General features: G+C 41.1%; 1 protein-coding gene across 2 annotated transcripts in view; it reads left to right on the top strand.

Annotated features, from left to right (window-relative positions):
* Positions 1-20,393, top strand: part of LOC129047324 (TBC1 domain family member 3G-like) — a 96,966-nt gene that overhangs the window by 20,182 nt on the left and 56,391 nt on the right. The gene's annotated exons all lie outside the window — the stretch shown is intronic.

The following is a 20,393-nucleotide window of genomic DNA, read 5'->3' on the forward strand; positions in this document are numbered from 1 at the left end:
CAACTTTGTAGGTCTTTCCAAAGTGTTACCATAAAGGGGGTCCCAATCCAGACCCCAAGAGAGGGGTTCTTGGATCTTGTGCAAGAAAGAATTTGAGGCGGATTCATCAAGTGAAAGCAAGTTTATTAAGAAAAGTAAAGGAATAAAAGAATGGCTACTCCATAGGCAGAGCAGTGCCATGGGCCACTGGTTTCCCATTTTTATGAGTATTTCTTGATTGTATGCTAAACAAGCGGTGGATTCTTCATGAGTTTTCTGGGAAAGGGGTGGGCAATTCCCAGAACTAGTGGTTCCTCCCCTTTTTAGACTATATAGGGTAACTTCCTGGCATTGCTATGGCATTTGTAAACTCATGGGGCTTGTGAGAGTGTCTCTTAGCATGTAAATGTATTATAATTAGTGTATAATAAGCAGTGAGGACGACCAGAGGTCAGTTTTGTCACCATCTTGGCTTTGGTGGGTTTTGGCCCCCTTCTTTATTAAACCTGTTTTATCAGCAAGGTTTTTCTGTCTTGTATCTTGTGCCAGCCTCCTATCTCATTCTGTGACTTAGAATGCATGACTGGGAATGCAGCCCAGCAGGACTCAGCCTTATTTGACCCAGCCCCTGTTCAAGATAGAGGCACTCTGGTTCAGAGGTCTCTGACAAAAGGACCAACTTTGACTTCAAATTTTCTGTTACTTTTCTGTATCATTTCTTCTGCTCTTATTTTTAACTATTATTTTTTCTACTTACTTTGGGTTTACTTTACCCTTTTATGTGTAAGTTCTTTAGGTAGAACGTTACTACTTTATTTTATTTTATTTATTTTATTTTATTTTGAGACAGAGTTTTGTGCTGCCACCCAAGCTAGAGCACAATGGTGCGATCTTGGCTTACTGCAACCTCCGCATCCCAGGTTCAAGTGATGCTCAGCCTCCTAAGTAGCTCGGATTGTAGCCACCCGCTACCACGCCCAGCTAATTTTTGTATTTTTAATAGAGATGGGGTTTCAGCATGTTAGTCAGGCTGGTCTTGAACTTGCGACCTCAGGTGATCCGCCTGCCTTGGCCTTCCAAAGTGCTGGGATTACAGGCGTGAGCCACCGCACCTGGCTGCTAGGTCATTAATTTTCTATCTTTTTTTCTAATGTAGTAAGGGAACATAATCTGTATGATTTCCATTATTTTCATTTTATTGTGTCCTGCTTTGTGGTTCAGTATGTGGTCTTTCATGGGGAATGCACCAAGTTTACCTGAAAAGAATGTTTATAGTGGTTTTAACATTGCTCAGATTGTTATTATTATTACTATTATTATTATTATTGGTCTGGTTTTGTCAATCGCAAAGAGGGATGCTAAAATATCTTACTATGTTTGGGGCACTGAGTATTCTGACTGTTTATGCCTTATGCTAATTTTTGCTTCATGTATTTTGAAGCCTTGTTTTTACATGCATACATTTATAATTATTATGACTTCTTCATTGTCTAACTTACTGTGAAATGTCCCTCCCTCTCTTTACTATGTAGCCACTCACCATCTTTTTGTTGTTGTTGTTGGTTTGCTTGTTTGTTTTGAGATGGAGTTTTAATCTGTCACCCAGGCTGGAGTGCAGCAGTGTGATCTCAGCTCACTGCAGCATTTGCCTTCCAGGTTCAAGCAGTTTGCCTGTTTCAGCCACCCTAGTAGCTGGGACTATAGGTGTGTGCCACCATGCCTGGCTAATTTTTGTATTTTTAGTAGAGACAGGACTTTGCCATATTGGCCAGGCTGGTCTCGAACCCCTGGCCTTAAGTGATCAAGTGCCCACCTCGGCCTCCCAAAGTAATGGGATTACAGGTGTGAGCCACTGCGCACCCAGCCTATCCATTTATTTTTGACCTGTTTGTGTCTTCACTTAAAGTGTTTCTTACACCTTGTGATTGAGTTTTACTTTTCTATCTGTGCTAATACACTTAATTTTTTTTGAGACAGTCTCTACATCACTACAATCAATTTTAGAACACTTGGATCCCCTCAAAAAGAAGCCCTTTGGCCCATTAACAATCACTCTCCATTACCCTACTTCCCCAGCTCCTGGCAATCACTAATCTTCATTCTGTCTCTATCCCTATTTGTCACATTTCATATAAATGGAATTATGTGATATATGGTGTATTGTGAGTGGCTTCTTTCTCCTAGCATCATGTACAAGCATTTGTTTTGTAGCATTTATTAGAACTTCCTTCCTTTTTGTTGTCAAATAATATTCTATTGCATGGCTATACTACATTTTCTTTACGCATTCATTAATTGATAAACATTTAGGTTGTATATACTTTTGCAATATTATGAATAATGTTGTTATTATGAACATTTGTCTGCAAGTCCAGACATTTGTTTTCAGTTCTCTTGGACGTAGGATTTTTGTTTCATGCTGTAACTCTGACCTTTTGAAAAACTGACAAAGAGCCTGTAACATTTAAAATTACCAGCAACAATATATGAAGGTTTTAATTTCTCCATCTCTTTGCCAAAATTTTTTATTGTTTGGCTTTTGATTTTAGTTATCACAGGGCATGAGGTAGTATCTCATTGTGGTGTTGATTTTTATTTATTTATTTTCATTATATTATTTTTTTGATGGAGTCTCACTCTGTTGTTCAGGCTGGAGTGTAGTGGTGTGATATCTTGGCTCACTGCAACCTCTGCCTCCCGGGTTCGAGCGATTCTCCTGCCTCAGCCTCCTGAGTACCTGGGATTACAGGTGCCCGCCACCATGCCAGGCTAATTTTTGTATTTTTAGTAGAGATGGAGTTTCACCATGATGGCCAGGCTAGTCTCAAACTCCTGACCTCAGGTGATACACCCGCCTAGGGCTCCCAAAGTGCTGGAATTACAGGCGTTAGCCACTGCACCCAGCCTGGTGTTGATTTTTAATTCTTAATGATTAATGACGCTACGCATGTTTTCATGTGCTTATTGGTCATTTATATATTTTCTCTACAGAAGTGTCTATTTAGATCCTTTGTTCAATTTTTAAGTGGGCTGTATAGCTTTTTATTTTCGAGTGGAAGAGCTCTGTATTCTGGATACAAACTACTTATCAGACATGCGACTTGTAAATATTTCTTCCATCCTTTTACTTTCCTGATGGTTTTGTTTGAGCAAAAAAGTCTGTAGGTTTGCTAAATTCTCGTTATTTTTTCTTTTGTTGACTCTGCTTTTAGTGTTATGCCTAAAAACTGTTGTTCAATGAAGTCCTAATGACTTACCTCCTATGTTTTTTTCTAAAGTGTTATAGTTTTAGCTCTTACATTTAGATCGGCGATTCACTTTTGAATTAATTTTTTAATATAATATCAGGAAGGGTTTCAACTTAATTATTTGGCACATTTCTCTAGCAATTTAAATACATTCCTTTACTCTTTTCAGTCTGTTTTTATAGTATTACCACTTATGGCTAATATTGTACAAGTCATAAAGTATACAAAGCTTGTAAGTTGTTCTTTTATATCACCTCTGTTTGTTGTCAATTATGCTATTGTCATGTGTGTTGGAAATACTATAAGCCCCAGAAAACAACAATATAATTTTGGCTTTCAATAATCATGTAATGTTAAGAACTTAAGAGCTAAAAGTCGTCTAAGTTTACCCAGATATTTACCATTTATGGTAGTCTTCTTTGTCTTCTGAAGATTTGCATTTTCTAGCATCATTTCTCTTAATTCTGAAGAATTTCTTTAGCCTTTCTTATAGGGTGTATATTTTGTTGATAAATTGTGTTTGCTTTCTTTTATCTGAAAGTATCTATTTCACCTTTATTTTTGAAGGGCATTGTGGTTGGATATAGAATTCTGTGTTGACAGTGCTTTATCTTTTAGCAATTTAAGTATTTTCGTTTATTTTCTTTTGGCTTCCATATTTTATGATGAGAAATCTGCCATTTATCCAGTCACTATTCCGTCTGTGTAATGTGACATTTTCTTTTGGTGCTTCAAGAGTTTTCCCTCTGTTTGCTTTTTAGCAAGGCATTTGACTATTTGAGGTTTGCTGAGATTCTTGAATCTGTGAATTTGTCTTTTTTCAAATTGAAGAAATTTTCAGCCATCATTTCTTCAAAATTTTCTTTCCTGCCTCATATTCTTTCTGTCTTCTTTTTTAGGCCTTTGGTTATGCATGTAAGACCTTTTGGTACTGTCCTGTAGGTCCCTGAAGCCCTGTTTTTTGTTTGTTTGTTTGTTTGTTTAATCTCTATTTTCTCCTTCAGATTAGATTTATTTATCTATTTATTTATTTTTGAGACAGAGTTTCACTCTTGTTGCCCAGGCTGGAGTGCAATGGTGCGATCTCGGCTCACCGCAACCTCCACCTCCTGGGTTCAAGCGATTCTCCTGCCTCAGCCTCCTGAGTAGCTGGGACTACAGGCGTGTGCCACCACACCCGGCTAATTTTGTATTTTTTTAGTAGAGAAGGGATTTCTCCATGTTGGTCAGGCTGGTCTCGAACTCCTGACCTCAGGTGATCCACCCATCTTGGCCTCCCAAAGTGCTGGGATTACAGGTGTGAGCCACCGTGCCTGGCCTCAGGTTAGAGTCTGTCTATTGATGTAGCTTCGAGTTCACTGACTCTTTTGTCATCTCAGATTTGTTGTTGTGAAGCTTGCCTAGTGAAATTTTCACTTCACATGTTGTATTTTTAGTATTTAAAAAAATCTTTCTTCCTGTTTTTTTTTTTTTTTTTTTTTTTTTAATTTGAGACCGAGTCTTGCTCTTTTGCCCAGGCTGGAGTGCAGTGGTGCGATTATATTACTGCAGCCTCAAACTCCCAGGCACAAGTGATCCTCTTGCCTCAGCTTTCTGAGTATTTGGGACTGCAGACTGGTGCTACTATGCTCGGCTTATAGTTTCTTTCTTTTTTTATTTTTTTTTTGTTGCTGAGACATCCTGTTTTATTTATTAGAGGTTTATCTTCAGTGGGCAGATTTGATTAGCATTTAGCGACATTTTTCTCTAAAGCTTCACATTATGGACCGGGCGCGGTGGCTCACGCCTGTAATCCCAGCGCTTTGGGAGGCCTAGATGGGCAGATCACGAGGTCAGGAGTTCGAGACTAACCTGACTAACATAGTGAAACCTTGTCTCTACTAAAAATACAAAAATTAGCCAGATGTGGTGGTATGCGCCTGTAACCCCAGCTACTCGGGAGGCTGAGGCAGGACAATCGCTTGAACCCGGGAAGTGGAGGTTGCATTGAGCCAAGATTGCACCACTACACTCCAGCCTAGGTGACAGAGTGAGACTTCATCTCAAAAAACAAAAACAAAACAAAAAAACCACTTCACATTATAAAAGAAATGGTATAGTTTGGAATAGAGGAAAGAAATCACTTATAATCTTACCATCCTTACCACAGTCCTATTAATATATTTTGTGTAGTTTTTTTTTTTTTGAGATGGAGTCTTGCACTGTCGCCTGGGCTGGAATGCAATGGCGCCATCTTGGCTCACTGAAATCTCCGCCTCCTGGCTTCACACGATTCTCCTGCCTCAGCCTCCCAAGTAGCTGGGATTACAGGCACACACCACCACGCCTGGCTAATTTTTTTTGTGTTTTTAGCAGAGATGGAGTTTCACTATGTTGGCCAGGCTGTTCTCGAACTCCTGACCTCATGATCTGCCTGTCTCGGCTTCCCAAAGTGCTAGAATTACAGGCATGAGCCACTGTGCCCAACCTATTTTGTGTATTTTCTTTTAATGTTCAGTGAATTTTTTTTTTTTTTTGAGATGGAGTCTTGCTGTGTCGCCCAGGCTGGAGTGCAGTGGCACGGTCTCAGCTCACTGCAACCTCCGCCCCCTGGGTTCATGCCATCCTCCTGCCTCAGCCTCCCGAGTAGCTGGGACTACAGGCGCCTGCCTCCATGCCCGGCAAATTTTTTGTATTTTTAGTAGAGATGGGATTTCACCGTGTTAGCCAGGATGTTGTCTATCACCTGACCTCGTGATTCACCTGCCTCGGCCTCCCAAAGTGCTGGGATTACAGGCGTCAGCCACCGCGCCCGGCCCGGTGAATTATTTTTTTAACTTGGTTAAAATCTTTGTAAGTAGTGTATTAGTTACCACATTGTTATGCAGTTAGACATTTTTTTTTTTTTGAGACAGAGTCTTGCTCTGTTGCCTATGTTGGAGTGCAGTGGCATGATCTCGGCTCACTGCAAGCTCTGCCTCCTGGGTTCACACCATTCTCCTGCCTCAGCCTCCCAAGTAGCTGGGACTACAGGCGCCTGCCACCACGCCCAGCTAATTTTTTGTATTTTTAGTAGAAACGGGGTTTCACCATGTCGGTCAGGATGATCTCGATCTCCTGACCTCCCTATCCGCCCGCCTCAGCCTCCCAAAGTGCTGGGATTACAGGCGTGAGCCACCATGCCCGGACAGACTTTCCTTTTTTTGAGATGAGATCTTACTCTGTCACCCAGGCTGGAGTTCTGTGGTGTGACCTCAGCTCACTGTAGCCTTGACCTCCTGGGCTGATGTGATCCTCCCACCTCAGCCTCCCCAATAGCTAGACTACAGGCTCCCGCCATCTCGTCCAGCTAATTTTTTGTATTTTTAAGTAGAGATGGGGTTTCACCATGTTGTCTAGGCTGGTCTTGAACTCCTAACCTCAAGTGATCCACCTGCCTCGGCCTCCCAAAGTGCTGGGATTACAAGTGAGAGCCATTGCAGCCGGTCAGACTTTTATAAAAGTTTTATGGTTATAAATGGTTATATAAAATATCTTTGTACATATATTTTCATATCTTGAAGTTAAAGTATATAAATGATATAAAAGACACAAAGGTAACTTATAAATGCTATATCTTATATTATTTGCTTTGGCTCTCTAGAAGTGAAGTAATTAAATCAGATGTTTTCTTGATTCTTATTGCTTAATTACTGTCCAAAAGAATAGGATTATAGTGTCATCGAAATTATATAAACATGAATTTTCACTTTTTTTTTTTTTTTTTTTGACAGACTCTCTCTCTGTCACCCAGGCTGGAGTGCAGTGGCGTGATCTCAGCTCACTGCAACCTCCGCCTCCCAGGTTCAAGTGATTCTCGTGGCTCAGCCTCCTGAGTAGCTGGGATTACAGGTGTCTGCCACCAGGCCTGGCTAAATTTTTTGTTTTTGTTTTTGTTTTTGTTTTTCAGACGGAGTCTTGCTCTGTCACCAGGCTGGAGTGCAGTGGCAGGATCTCAGCTCACTGCAACCTCCGCCTCCCAAATTCAAGTGATTCTTCTGCCTCAGCCTCCCGAGTAGCTGGGACTACAGGCATGTGCCACCACGCCCAGCTAATTTTTGTATTTTTTTTAGAGATGGGGTTTCACCATGTTGGCCAGGATGGTCTTGATCTCTTGACCTTGTGATCCGTCTGCCTTGGCTTCCCAGAGTGTTGGGATTACAGGTATGAGCCACTGTGCCAGCCCTAATTTTTGTGTTTTTAGTAGTGACGGGGTTTCGCCACGTTCTCCAGGCTGGTTTTGAACTTCTGACCTTATGTCATCCGCCTGCCTTGGCCTCCCAGAGTTCTGGAAATACAGGCATGAGCCATCACACCTGGCCTATTTTTTAAAATTAAAACCTTTTTTTAAATTTCTTTTTTTCTTTCTTTTTTTGGTTCTAGCAGCAATGGGATGTTTGTGATTTTGTTCCTTTTATCCCTTCATCATGTAGTTTTTGAGTTATTGCGCCTGGAGTCTGTGCCTGATGTTAGGGGTAGCTACAGCCATGAAATGGGGCTTATAATCTAGCAGAGGAGTTAACTTAATTGCATAAATAGCTAATTGTTATTGTAATATATCCCAAGAAGGAAAGCATAGGTAAATGACCATATGGCACCTAACCTCTTCTGGAGATTCAGAGACATTGTCTTTGATGAAGTGACTTTAAGCAAGGACCTGCGGGATACATAGAAGTTATCCAGCTGCAAAAGAAGGTACAGTGAATGATAATGTTACATTTAGAGCAAAAACAACCTGTTAAAAGCCTTTGAAGTGAGAATGAGCTCTGGAGAATTTATAGAATTGAAAGAAGAAAAAGCCAGCATTGCCCATAAAGTGAAATGTTGGAAGGAGAGAAGGTTTGAAGATAAGAGACGGTTATATGATATAGGGAAACTATTGAAGTGTTTTTGTTTTGTTTTGTTTTGTTTTGTTTTGTTTTTTGTTTTTGAGATGGAGTCTCGCTCTGTCACCAGGCTGGACTGCAGTGGTGCGATCTTGGCTCACCGCAACCTTCGCCTCCCGGGTTCAAGCAGTTCTCCTGCCTCAGTCTCCCAAGTAGCTGGGACTACAGGTGCTCACCACCACACCCACATGATTTTTGTATTTTTAGTACAGATGGGGTTTCACCATGTTGGCCACGATGGTCTCAATCTCTTGACTTCATGATCCGCCCGCCTCAGCCTCCCAAAGTGCTGGGACTACAGGCTTGAGCCACCATGCCCGGCCTATTGAAGTGTTTTCAAGTGGGCAATGGTATATTTGGATTTGCGTTTCTGAAGTTCGTTGTGTTGTGAAAGGTTCATTCTGCAGATTGGTGATAGTTGGTTGAGAGTGAATATTTGGAGACTACAGCCATTTTCCATTAAGTGTGGTTTTTCTTTCCTTGGTTTTAGTTACCCATGGTCAACCCCTCTGAAAATAGGTGAGTAGAGTACAGTGAGGTAGAATCATGTGTTGTGTAATGCAGGAGGGAGGTATGTTCTTAGAAATATCTCATTAGATGATTTTGTCGTTGCACAATCATCTTAGAATGTTCTTAAAGAAAGCTACAGTGTATAGCCTACTACATACCTAGGCTACATGGTATAGCCTATTGCTCCTAGGCTGCACACTTTTACATTTCATTACTGAATCCTGTAAGCAACGTAACATAATGGTAAGTATTTGTATTTTTAAACATAGAAAAGTACAACTAAAATAATGGTATGAAAGATTAAAAAAAAAAATGCACTTGTATAGGGCTTTACCATGAATGAAGCTTGCAGGACTAGAAGTTGTTCTGGGTGAGTCAGTTAGTAAGTGGTGAGTGAATGTGAAAGCCTGGGACATTATTGTACATTACTGATAGCGTTTGGCTGTGTATCCCCACCCAAATCTCATCTCGAATTATAATCCCTATGTGTTGAAGGAGGGAGGTGACTGGATAATGGGGGCAGTTTCCCCCATTCTGTTCTTGTGATAGTGAATGAATTCTCTTGAGATCTGATGGTTTTGAAAGTGGCAGTTTTTTCCTACGTACACATTCTCTTTCTCTTGCTCGCTGCCGTGTAAGACGTGCTTGCTTCCCCTCCCACCATGATTGACAGTTTCCTGAGGCCCTTCTCCGCCTTGTGGAACCATGAGTCAATTAAACCTCTTTTCTTTATAAATTGCCCAGTCTCGGGTAGTTTTATAGCAGTGAGAGAATGGACTGCTACAACTACCATAGACTTTATAAACATTGTGCACTTAATGTACACTAAATTTATTTTAAAAATTGCTCTGTCATGTTACTACGGCTGTTACATCATTACATCACTAGGCAATAGGAATTTTTCAGTTCCATTTAATCTCATGGGACCACCATTGTATATGTGGTTGTTGTTATGCGGACTGTATTTTGAGAGAGACCACATTCACATAACTTTTTTATAGTAGACTGTTAAAATTTTTTTTTTAATTTTTAAAATTTTTTTGAGTTGGAGTCTCTCTGTGTCGCCCAGGTTGGAGTGCAGTGGCACGATCTTGGCTCACTGCAGCCTCCTGGGTTCAATTGGTTTTTGTGCCTTAGCTTCCTGCTTAGCTGGGACTGCAGGTGTGCGCCACCACATTCAGCTAATTTTTTTGTATTTTTAGTAGAGATGGGGTTTCACTATGTTGGCCAGGCTGGTCTCGAACTCCTGACCTCAGGTGATCCGCCCGCCTCAGCCTCCTAAAGTCCCGGGATTACAGGCATGAGCCACTACATCTGGCCTGTTGTATTTTATTATTGTTGTTAATCTGTTACTATGCCTAATTTATAAATTAAACTTTTTTATAGGTATGTATGTATAGCAAAAAACAGAATCAAGTGCTCAGTACCATTTGTCATTTCAGACATTCAGTGGGGTTCTTAGAATGTTTCTCCCATGGATACCTGGGGGACTGCTGCATTTAGGAGGTGACTGAAGTGGTCCTGATGAAAGGCGATGCTGGCTTTAAGTGGGGTGATAGTGGAGATGGAGAGAGATAGGCAGCTCTCACTAGTATTTCGGAAGAGGAAGGGCACAATACAGTTATGGATTAAAAGTGAGGTTAGGGAGTAAGGTATGAAGTGGTCAAAGATTATGTATACTAGATGTCTTGCATGAGCAATGTGTCATTGAAAATATCATTACCAACATATGGAAAGAGCAGGAAGAGCAGGTTTTGTCATAAATTGTGGAGCGTTTCAAGTGTCTATGTAGGCTGGGTGTGGTGGCTCATGCCTGTAATCCTAGCACTTTAGGAGGCTGAGGTGGGTGAGTCACTTGAGGCCAGGAGTTTGAGACCAACGTGGGCAACGTGACGAAACCCCATCTCTACTAAAAATCGAAAAAGTTAGATGGAAGTGGTGGCACACACCTGTAATCCCAGCTCCTTGGGAGGCTGAGGCAGGAGAATTGCTTGATCCCCGGTGTTGGAGGTTGCAGTGAGCCGAGATCAAGCCACTGCACTCCAGCCTGGGCAACAGAGCAAGACTCCGTCTCAAAATAAAATAAAATAAAGTGTTTATGTGGCATATAGAGTTTTATACCTGAACCTGAGGACAAATACAAATAGATAAAATTTGGGAGTCACTGTTATATTTTTATAATTTAGTTGGTAATGGAAATTTGGACAGTGAATAAGACTGCCTAGTGTTTCACGTGAAATAAGATGACATCTTACCCAGGCGCGGTGGCTCACGCCTGTAATCCCAGCACTTTGGGAGCCCGAGGCAGGTGGATCACGAGGTCAGGAGATCGAGACCATCCTGGCTAACACAGTGAAACCCCGTCTCCACTAAAAACATGACAAATTAGCCGGGTATGGTGGCGGGTGCCTGTAGTCCCAGCTACTCGGGAGGCTGAGGCAGGAGAATGGCCTGAACCCGGGAGGCGGAGCTTGCAGTGAGCCGAGATGGCGCCACTTCACTCCAGCCTGGGCGACAGAGTGAGACTCCGTCTCAAAAAAAAAAAAAAAAGATGACATCTTAGGCCAGAGCCCTGAGGAAATTCACCATTTAAAGGTTTGATAGGGTGACCAGAAAGGTGCTGCCAAAGAGGTAATAGGAAAATTAGGAGAGTGAAATACTGAAAGGCAAGAAATATAGTGGTATTAGTCTGTTTTGTGTTGCTATAAAGGCATACCTGAAACTGGGTAGATTATTAATATAAAGAAAAGAGGTTCATTTGGTTCACAGTTCTGTAGGCTGTACAAGCATACCACCACCATCTTTGGGCTGAGGAAGCTTTTACTCATGGGGGAGTGGGCATAGGGACCAGGAATGTCACATGGTGAGAGAAGGGAGCTAGATGGCAGGCTGTTTTTACCAGTCAGATCTCACGTGAACTAACAACAGCAAGAAATTCACTCATTACCACAAGGAAAACACCAAGACATTCATGAGGGTTCTGCCCCCATTACCCAAACACCTTTTGCTAGGCTCCACCTTCAACATTGGGATTATATTTTTACACGAGATTTGGAGGCACAAATATCCAAACTTTGTCAATAGGCTCCGTAATTGTTTTTTGTTTTTTTTTTTTTTTTGAGACGGAGTCTCACTCTTGTTGCCCAGGCTGGAGTGCAGTGGCGTGATCTAGACTCACTGCAACCTCTGCCTTCCGGTTTCAAGGGATTCTCCTGCCTCAACCTCCCAAGTAGCTGGGACTACAGGCACGCGCCACCACGCCCAGCTAATTTTTTGTATTTTTAATAGAGATGGGGTTTCACCATGTTGACCAGGATGGGCTCGATCTCTTGACCTTGTGATCCACCCGCCTCAGCTTCCGAAAGTGCTGGGATTACAGGCATGAGCCACCGCACCCGGCAAATAGGCTCTATTTTTTTAAAAAATTATTTTTTGTAGAGATGAGGTCTCACTTTGTTGCTTAGGCTGGTGTCGAACTCCTGACCTCAAGTGGTCCTTCCATTTTGGTCTCCCAAAGTGCTGTGATTATATGTGTGAGGCACTGCACCCAGCCTCAGTAGGCTTTTATGGCTTATGCCTTCTGTACTTTTGAAACTATTTCAACTTAATTTTCTACTCTAATTTTTTGTTGTAATTTATATATGTATGTAAGTGTATATATATTTATATGTAGGGTATGTATATATAGTGTGTGTGTGTGTGTATATGTGTGTGTGTGTGTGTATGTATATATACACACACACATTATATATACACACACACACACACACACACACATTTGTTTTTGTTTTTTCGAGATAGGGTCCACTCTGTCACCTAGGCTGGAGTACAGTGGTACAATCATGGCTCACTGCAGCCTTGACCTTCTGGGCTCAATTGATCTGCCCGCCTCAGCCTGCTGAGTAGCTGGGACTACAGGTGTGCCACAACCACACCCAACTAATTTTTTTTTTTTTTTGTAGAGGTGGGATTTTGCCATGTTGCCCAGGCTAGTCTCGAACCCCTGGGCTCAAGCAATCTGCCTACCTCAGCCTCCCAAAGTGCCGGGAATACAGGTGTGATCCACTGTGCCTGGCCTATATTACTATATCGTATGCTGCAAAACCTCTTTGGAAACAAAGTGGGATATAAATAATACTCAAGTGCGACTTTCAGGAACATATTCTTCATAGTAAGACAATGCCATTGAAACTTACTGTGTTTCATAAGAGATGGTAGTACTGGCTCTACATTTATTTTTGCTTTTGAATTCTGAGGATGGGAGGGAGAGGAATCCACAATAAATTTTGAGTACCATTGTGTTTGAATAATAATAGCTGATTAGCCTAATTCCTTTCAGAAGGGAAATCAGCATGCATGAGATCATTTCTTGCCACTTAAATTCAAATTGTAAATTCTTGAGTTTGGCTCTTTAAGAGAAACCAGACCTACTTGACTGCAGTCATCCTAGCCGACCATAAGACAGGAAGTAAACAGGTAACAGGCAGATGTTAAAAGCCTTGCCCCATTCCTGTGTTGAGAGGACTTTTTTGTTTTTTCTCCCACTCCCCAGGTAAATAATCCCAGCATCTTTGTGTTTTTATTAATGTAGGATTTAAAAAATTGTGGCAGGATTTTTTTTGTTTTGTTTTGCTTCTTTTAGATGGAGTTTCGCTCTTGTTGTCCAGACTGGAGTGCAATGGCGCGATCTTGGCTCACCGCAGCCTCCGCCTCCCGGGTTCAAGCAATTCTTCTGCCTCAGCCTCCCCAGTAGCTGGGATTACAGGCATGCGCCGCCACGCCTGGCTAATTTTTTATTTTTAGTAGAGTCAGGGTTTCTCCATGTTGGTCAGGCTGGTCTCAAACTCCCAACTTCAGGTAATCCGCCCACCTTGGCCTCCCAAAGTTCTGGGATTACAGGCATGAGCCACTGCGCCTGGCCTGTGGCAGGAGTTTAAAAGTTAAAATGTACTTTAAAAAAATTACTTGTTCTCTGAAGAAGATCACATGTCGTTGAGAACAGCTGTTTGTGAAGAATGTTCCTAAATACTCTTTGGGGGCAACTAGTACAAATGCTGCTCTCACATTTTCAGTAGTTTTGAAGTTGCAGGGAAGATATTACATTTTTGATAATCTGAAATATTTCGTCATTACGTTTCTTTTTTTTTTTTATAAAGATGTGAACTTTGTCCCCATAAGGGTGGAGCTTTAAAAAGAACAGATAATGGGGGTAAGTGCAGAGATTTCTTGAGAACATTTTTATTGAAAACTGGGGCGGTGGAGTTTTTTCAGATATCTGGTAGTTTATTTTATTTCATCAAATTAAACAGCATTTTCTACTCATTTTTAACAGTAGTGGCTATAATTTATGAATCCTTATTGTATTGACCCACAATTTTTCTGCTTTGTGGACGAACTTAAGCATTGGCTATTTTATGCAGAATGATTTATTAAATACATACTTCTAATTAAAATTCTTATTTTTTTGGCTGGGCGAGGCAGCTCACACCTGTAATCCCAGCACTTTGGGAGGCAGAGAGAGGTGGATCACCTGAGGTCAGGAGTTCGAGACCAGCCTGGCCAACATAGTGAAACCTGGTTTCCACTAAAAATAGAAAAATTAGCCAGGCGTGGTGCTGAATGCTTATAATCTCAGCACTTTGGAAGGCCGAGGCAGTAGGATCGTTTGAGGTCAGGAGTTCAACACCAGCTTGGCCAACATCGTGAAACCCCATCTCTACTAAAAATATAAAAATTAGCTGGGCATGGTGGTGCATACCTGTAATCCCAGCAGCTTGGGAGGCTGAGGCAGGAGAATCACTTGAGCCCGGAAGGTGGAGGTTACAGTGAGTGGAGACTGCACCACTGCACTCCAGCCTGGGCGAATGAGCGAAGCTTCAAAAGAAAGAAAATTGAAGAAAAAAGAAAAGCAAAGTCTCAGGAAAAAAAGAAGATAAGTTGGTGAAATCAATTAAGATGCAGAAGAGTATATAGTATTAACCCATTTGTATAAAGATGGAGGGAGTAAATAAGTCGTTGTCTATTCACATTTGAATATGCAAAAGAAACCTAGAAAGATATGCAAGAGACTAATAATTACATGGTAGCAGGAAAGCTGTTGAGAAACTGGGCAGACGGGGAAGAGGAGTAACAGGAAGGGTTTTCAATATATTTTTAAATTTTGTACAATCTGACTGTATAACATAGTCTGAAGATTAAACTGTAAAATATATATAGCTAGCCAAAATCATTGTATTTTTCCCATTTATTTATTCACAACATTACTCTAGTCTATGCCAAAACTACTTTAGAGGTGGCTACCCAAAATGGAGAAGAGTATAGTAATAATAGCTAAACCTCTACTTCTTTTAGCTGCCTCATCTTATATGCCATGGCTTAATAAAACTCACGTCTACACATTTCAGAATAGTACTGAGCTACATGTAGAAAAATATGATTTCTCTCACAAAGATAACTAAAAGTGGAGAAGAAAATGAGTAATACATAAGGGTCCATAGGAAAGCATACCAAAATGTCATACAGAAGTCAGCATTTCTTTTTTTTTTTTTTTTTTTTTTTTTTGGGACAGGGTCCCACTCTCACCTGTCCCAGGGACTGAAGTGCAGTGGTGTGACCATGGCTCACTGCAGCCTCGACCTCCCAGGCTCTTGGGAGTCCCAGCTACTTGGGAGTCTGAGGCAGGAGAATCACTTGAACTCGGGGGGCGGAGGTTGCAGTGAGCTGAGATTGCACCTTTGCCCATTAGCCTGCATGACAGAAGGAGACTGTCTCAAAAAAAAAAAAAGAAAGTGTATTTTGTTAAATGGATATAGTTTCTTGTGTTAGGAATTTTTTTTTTAAAAATGAGCCACATTTTGTTGTTGTTGTTGTAAGACCTAAAATCTGTTGATTTAGATTCTTTCTTTGTTTTGTATATCTCTAGACCGATGATGTTTCTAGTGAATGTTAATTTCATTTAACTCTGAGGATCTTTGTTGCTTGAATATAAAGAAATGTTGACTTTTAGGCTGGGTGTGCTGCCCGACACCTGTAATCCCAGCTCTTTGAGAGGCCAAGGTAGGAGGCTCACTGGAGCATAGGAGTCTGAGACCAGCCTGGGCAACATAGGGAGACCTTGGTCTCTGCAAAAGTAAATATAAAAAATAAAAATAAAAAGACTTAGTTACACATGGTGGCACGTGCCTGTAGTTCCAGCTACTTGGGAAGCTGAGCCAGGAGGATGGCTTGAGCCTGGGAGGTCGAGGCTGCAGTGAGCCATGGTCACACCACTGTACTTCAGTCCCTGGGATGGGTGAGAGTGAGACCCTGTCTCAAAAAAAAAAGAAATGCTGACTTCTGTATCACATTTTGGTATGCTCTCCTATGGACCCTTGTGTATTACTCATTTTCTTCTCCACTTTTAGTTATCTTTGTGAGAGAAATCATATTTTTCTACATGTAGCTCAGTACTATTCTGAAATGTGTAGACATGAGTTTTATTAAGCCATGGCATATAAGATGAGGCAGCTAAAAGAAGTAGAGGTTTAGCTATTATTACTATACTCTTCTCCATTTTGGGTAGCCACCTCTAAAGTAGTTTTGGCATAGACTAGAGTAATGTTGTGAATAAATAAATGGGAAAAATACAATGATTTTGGCTAGCTATATATATTTTACAGTTTAATCTTCAGACTATGTTATACAGTCAGATTGTACAAAATTTAAAAATATATTGAAAACCCTTCCTGTTACTCCTCTTCCCCGTCTGCCCAGTTTCTCAACAGCTTTCCTGCTACCATGTAATTATTAGTTTCTTGCATATCTTTCTAGGTTTCTTTTGCATATTCAAATGTGAATAGACAAAGACTTATTTACTCCCTCCATCTTTATACAAATGGGTTAATACTATATACTCTTCTGCATCTTAATTGATTTCACCGAACAATTTATCTTCTTTTTTTCTTTTTTTTTTTTTTTTGAGACTTTGCTTTTCTTTTTTCTTCAGTTTTCTTTTTTTTGAAGCTTCGCTCATTCGCCCAGGCTGGAGTGCAGTGGTGCAGTCTCCCCTTACTGTAACCTCCACCTTCCGGGCTCAAGTGATTCTCCTGCCTCAGCCTCCCAAGCTGCTGGGATTACAGGTATGCGCCACCATGTCCAGCTAATTTTTATATTTTTAGTAGAGATGGGGTTTCATTATGTTGGCCAAGCTGGTGTTGAACTCCTGACCTCAAATGATCCTACTGCCTCGGCCTTCCAAAGTGCCGAGATTATAGGCGTGAGCCACCATACCCGGCATGAACAATTTATCCTGTTATCAGTATAGAGCTTTTTTTTTCCTTTTTAACCATGTTATCTAATCAATCAGTTGTTGATGTGCTTTCTGATGTTCTACTTCGATGACTAACTCTTGTGTATATGTCATTTTGCTTGTATACAGGTATATCTATAGGATTTGGAAACATTGGGTCAAAGGAGTTTTGCAATTAATTTTGATAGTTAGTCCCAAATTATTCTCCCTGTAGTTTTACCCATATATGTTCCCAGTTTTACCAATATATGAATAAAACAGCTGTTCTTTATACCTTTGCTAATCTAACAGATGAAAGTTTGTATATCCAAGCAGTCGTTTTGCATTTCTGTTAATATTAGTGAAGTTGACATCTTTTTATAGTTTGAAGAGCAATTTGTTTTTTTCTCTTCTGTGGTCTGCTTTTTGACTTGGTTGTTGATCTTTTTCTTTTTTTCTTTTTTTTTTTTTTTTGAGACAGGGTCTCCCTTTGTCACGTAGGCTGGAGTGCAGTGGCTTGATCTTGGCTCACTGCAGCCTCTGCCTCCCCCGTTCAAGGGACTCTCCTGCCTCACTCACCCAAATAGCTGGGATTATAGGCGCAAGCCACCATGCCCAGCTGATTTTTTAATTTTTGGTAGAGACGGGATCCACCCACCTGGGCCTCCCAAAGTTGTGGGACTACAGGCGTGAGCCACCGTCCCCAGCCACAGTTGTTGATCTTTTTAGTTTGATGTGTTGGAGCATTCATAAGGAGCCCCTCATATATTATTATGCTGTTTTGATATGAGTTGGACTAATTTTTGCCCAGCTGATTAGCCTTTATTTATATCGTGCTTTTTAAAAAAAATGTTTACCATGCATGAGTTTTTGATTTTAATTTTGTTCAATTTATTAATCTTTCATGACATCCGTATTTTGAGTTATTACTTAGAGAGGCCTTCACTATTCCAAAGTTTTGTTTTTTTTTTAAGTGACAGGTTTTCATTCTGTTGTTCAGGCTGGAGTTCAAGTAGCAGGATCCTAGCTCACTGCAGCTTTGTAGTCCTGGGCTCAAGTGATCTTCCTGCCTCAGCTTTGAGTGTTGGGATTACAGGAATGAGCCGCTGCACCTGGTGTAAACCTTCCATCTTATTAAATGTTTTGTATTTGTCTTTCCTATTCTGGTTTGTTCCACTCGTTCCATTCTATCCTCTCTATTAGCTTTTTAAAAAGTTAATGTTACTATGTGTTTTTTCCTCTTTCTGAATCCTCTGAATCGCTTAGGATACTGTAAATTCACTTGTCCATCTCCTGACATATATTTGATTTTTGTCATGTACTTTCATTCTGTTTCTTTAAGAATTATAGTGGTTTTGTCAGATGTTTGTTGAGCATTATGCTAGTCACTTAAAATGAAACAGTTTGTGTAAGTTTGATGTTATTTTTCTTTGAATTCTATATAGAACTTCGTGAGAAACTGAAACTTTTCTGGGAAAATTTTTGATAAATTCTTTTTTTGGCAAAATGATAGGGACATTCCTTTTTCCCTCTTTTCTCTTTTCTTTTCTTTTTTCTATTCTGTCCTCCCTCCCTCCCTCTCTCTCTCTTTCTTTTTCTTTTTCTTTTTTTTTTTTTTAACAGCAGTGTATCACTTTGTTACCCAGGCAAGAGTGCAGTGATGTAGTCATAGCTTCAAACTCCTGGGTTCAAGTGATCCTCCTGCCTCAGCCTCCTGAATAGGTGGGACCACAGGCACACCATGCCTGGCTAATATTTTTTTCTTTCTGTATTGTTTTGTAGAAACAAGCAGTCTTGCTTTGTTGCTGAGGCTGGTCTTGAACATCTGGGCTCAAGTTATCCTCCTGCCTCATCCTCCCAAAGTGTTGGGATTACAGGCATGAGCCCTTGGGCCTGGCCTATTTGTATACACTTAAGTCAATTTTGGTGTGCTCTATTTTTCCTAGAAATTTGACTACTTTGTATAAGTTGCTGAAATTGTTGGACTAACATTGCCAATAGCATTTATTTATTTATTTATTCATTTATTTTTATTTTTTTTTTTTTGAGATGGAGTCTTCCTCTGTCACCCAAGCTGGAGTACAGTGGCATGATCTCGGCTCACTGCAGACTCTACCTCCCAGGTTCAAGTGATTCTCTGCCTCAGCCTCCTGAGTAGCTGGGATTATAGGCAGGCACAACCATGCCCAGCTAATTTTTTTATTTTTAATAGAGAGGGGATCTCACCATGTTGGCCAGTCTGGTCTTGAACTCCTGACCACAGGTGATCCATCCGCCTTGGCCTCCCAGAGTGCTAGGATTACAGGCGCCAGCCACCGCGCCCGGCCGCCAATAGTATTTTATTATTATTATTGTTAAATTTGCTAGCATTGGTAGTGATTACCCCATTGTTATTCCTGATGTTGGTGATTTTTTTTTTTTTTTTTTTTTTGAGATGGAGCCTTGCTCTTGTTACCCAGGCTGGAGTGCAGTGGTGGGATCTCAGCTCACTGCAACCTCCGCCTCCCTGGTTCAAGCAATTCTCCTGCCTCAGCCTCCTGAGTAGCTGGGATTACAGGCACGTGCCACCACGCCCGGCTAATTTTTTGTATTTTTAGTAGAGACGGGGTTTCACCATGTTGGCCAGGCTGGTCGTGAACTCCTGACCTCAGGTGATCCACCCGCCGCGGCCTCCCAAAGTGTTGGGATTACAGGCGTGAGCCACCACACCCGGCCAGATGTTGGTGATTTGTGTTCTGGTTTTTTCTTTGTTTTTATTTTTATTTTTTTGACCAGTCCAAATAGAATTATTCAGTTTCGTTGACCTTTTTAAAGACAGTTTGGGGCTTTGTTAATTTTTTATGCCATCTCCCTGTTTTCTATTGTGTGAAACTTCTGCTCTTTATTATTTCCTTCCTACCATTTACTATGTGTTATATTTCCCTCTTCTTTTCTAACTTATGAAGGTGGAATCTTAGGTCTTTTATTTTAGATATTCTTTTTTTTTTTTTTTTCTTGAGATGGAGTCTCGCTGTTGCCCAGGCTGGAGTGCAGTGGCACGATCTCGGCTCACTGCAAGCTCCGCCTCCCGGGTCCAAGCCATTCTCCTGCCTCAGCCTCCCACGTAGCTGAGACTACAGGTGCCCGCCACCTCGCCTGGCTAATTTTTTGTATTTTTAGTAGAGACAGGGTTTCACCGTGTTAGCCAGGATGGTCTGGATCTCCTGACCTCGTGATCTGCCCGCCTCGGCCTCCCAAAATTCTGGGATTACAGGCGTGAGCCACTGCGCCCGGCCTTAGATATTCTTTTCTAATGAAAATATATATGCTGTAAGTTCCTCTCTATTGCTTTTATTGAATCCCACAAGTTGTATTTTGTTTTTGTTTTTGTTTTTGCCATTGTTGTTGTTTTGAGACAGGGTCTCAGTTTGTCACCCAGGCTGGAGGGCAGTGGTGTGATCTCGGTTCACTGAAGCCTCGATCTCCTGGGTTCAAGCGATCCTCCTA

The sequence above is a fragment of the Pongo abelii genome, chromosome 19 (assembly GCF_028885655.2).
Source record: "Pongo abelii isolate AG06213 chromosome 19, NHGRI_mPonAbe1-v2.0_pri, whole genome shotgun sequence".
Classification (NCBI taxonomy): Eukaryota; Metazoa; Chordata; class Mammalia; order Primates; family Hominidae; genus Pongo; species Pongo abelii.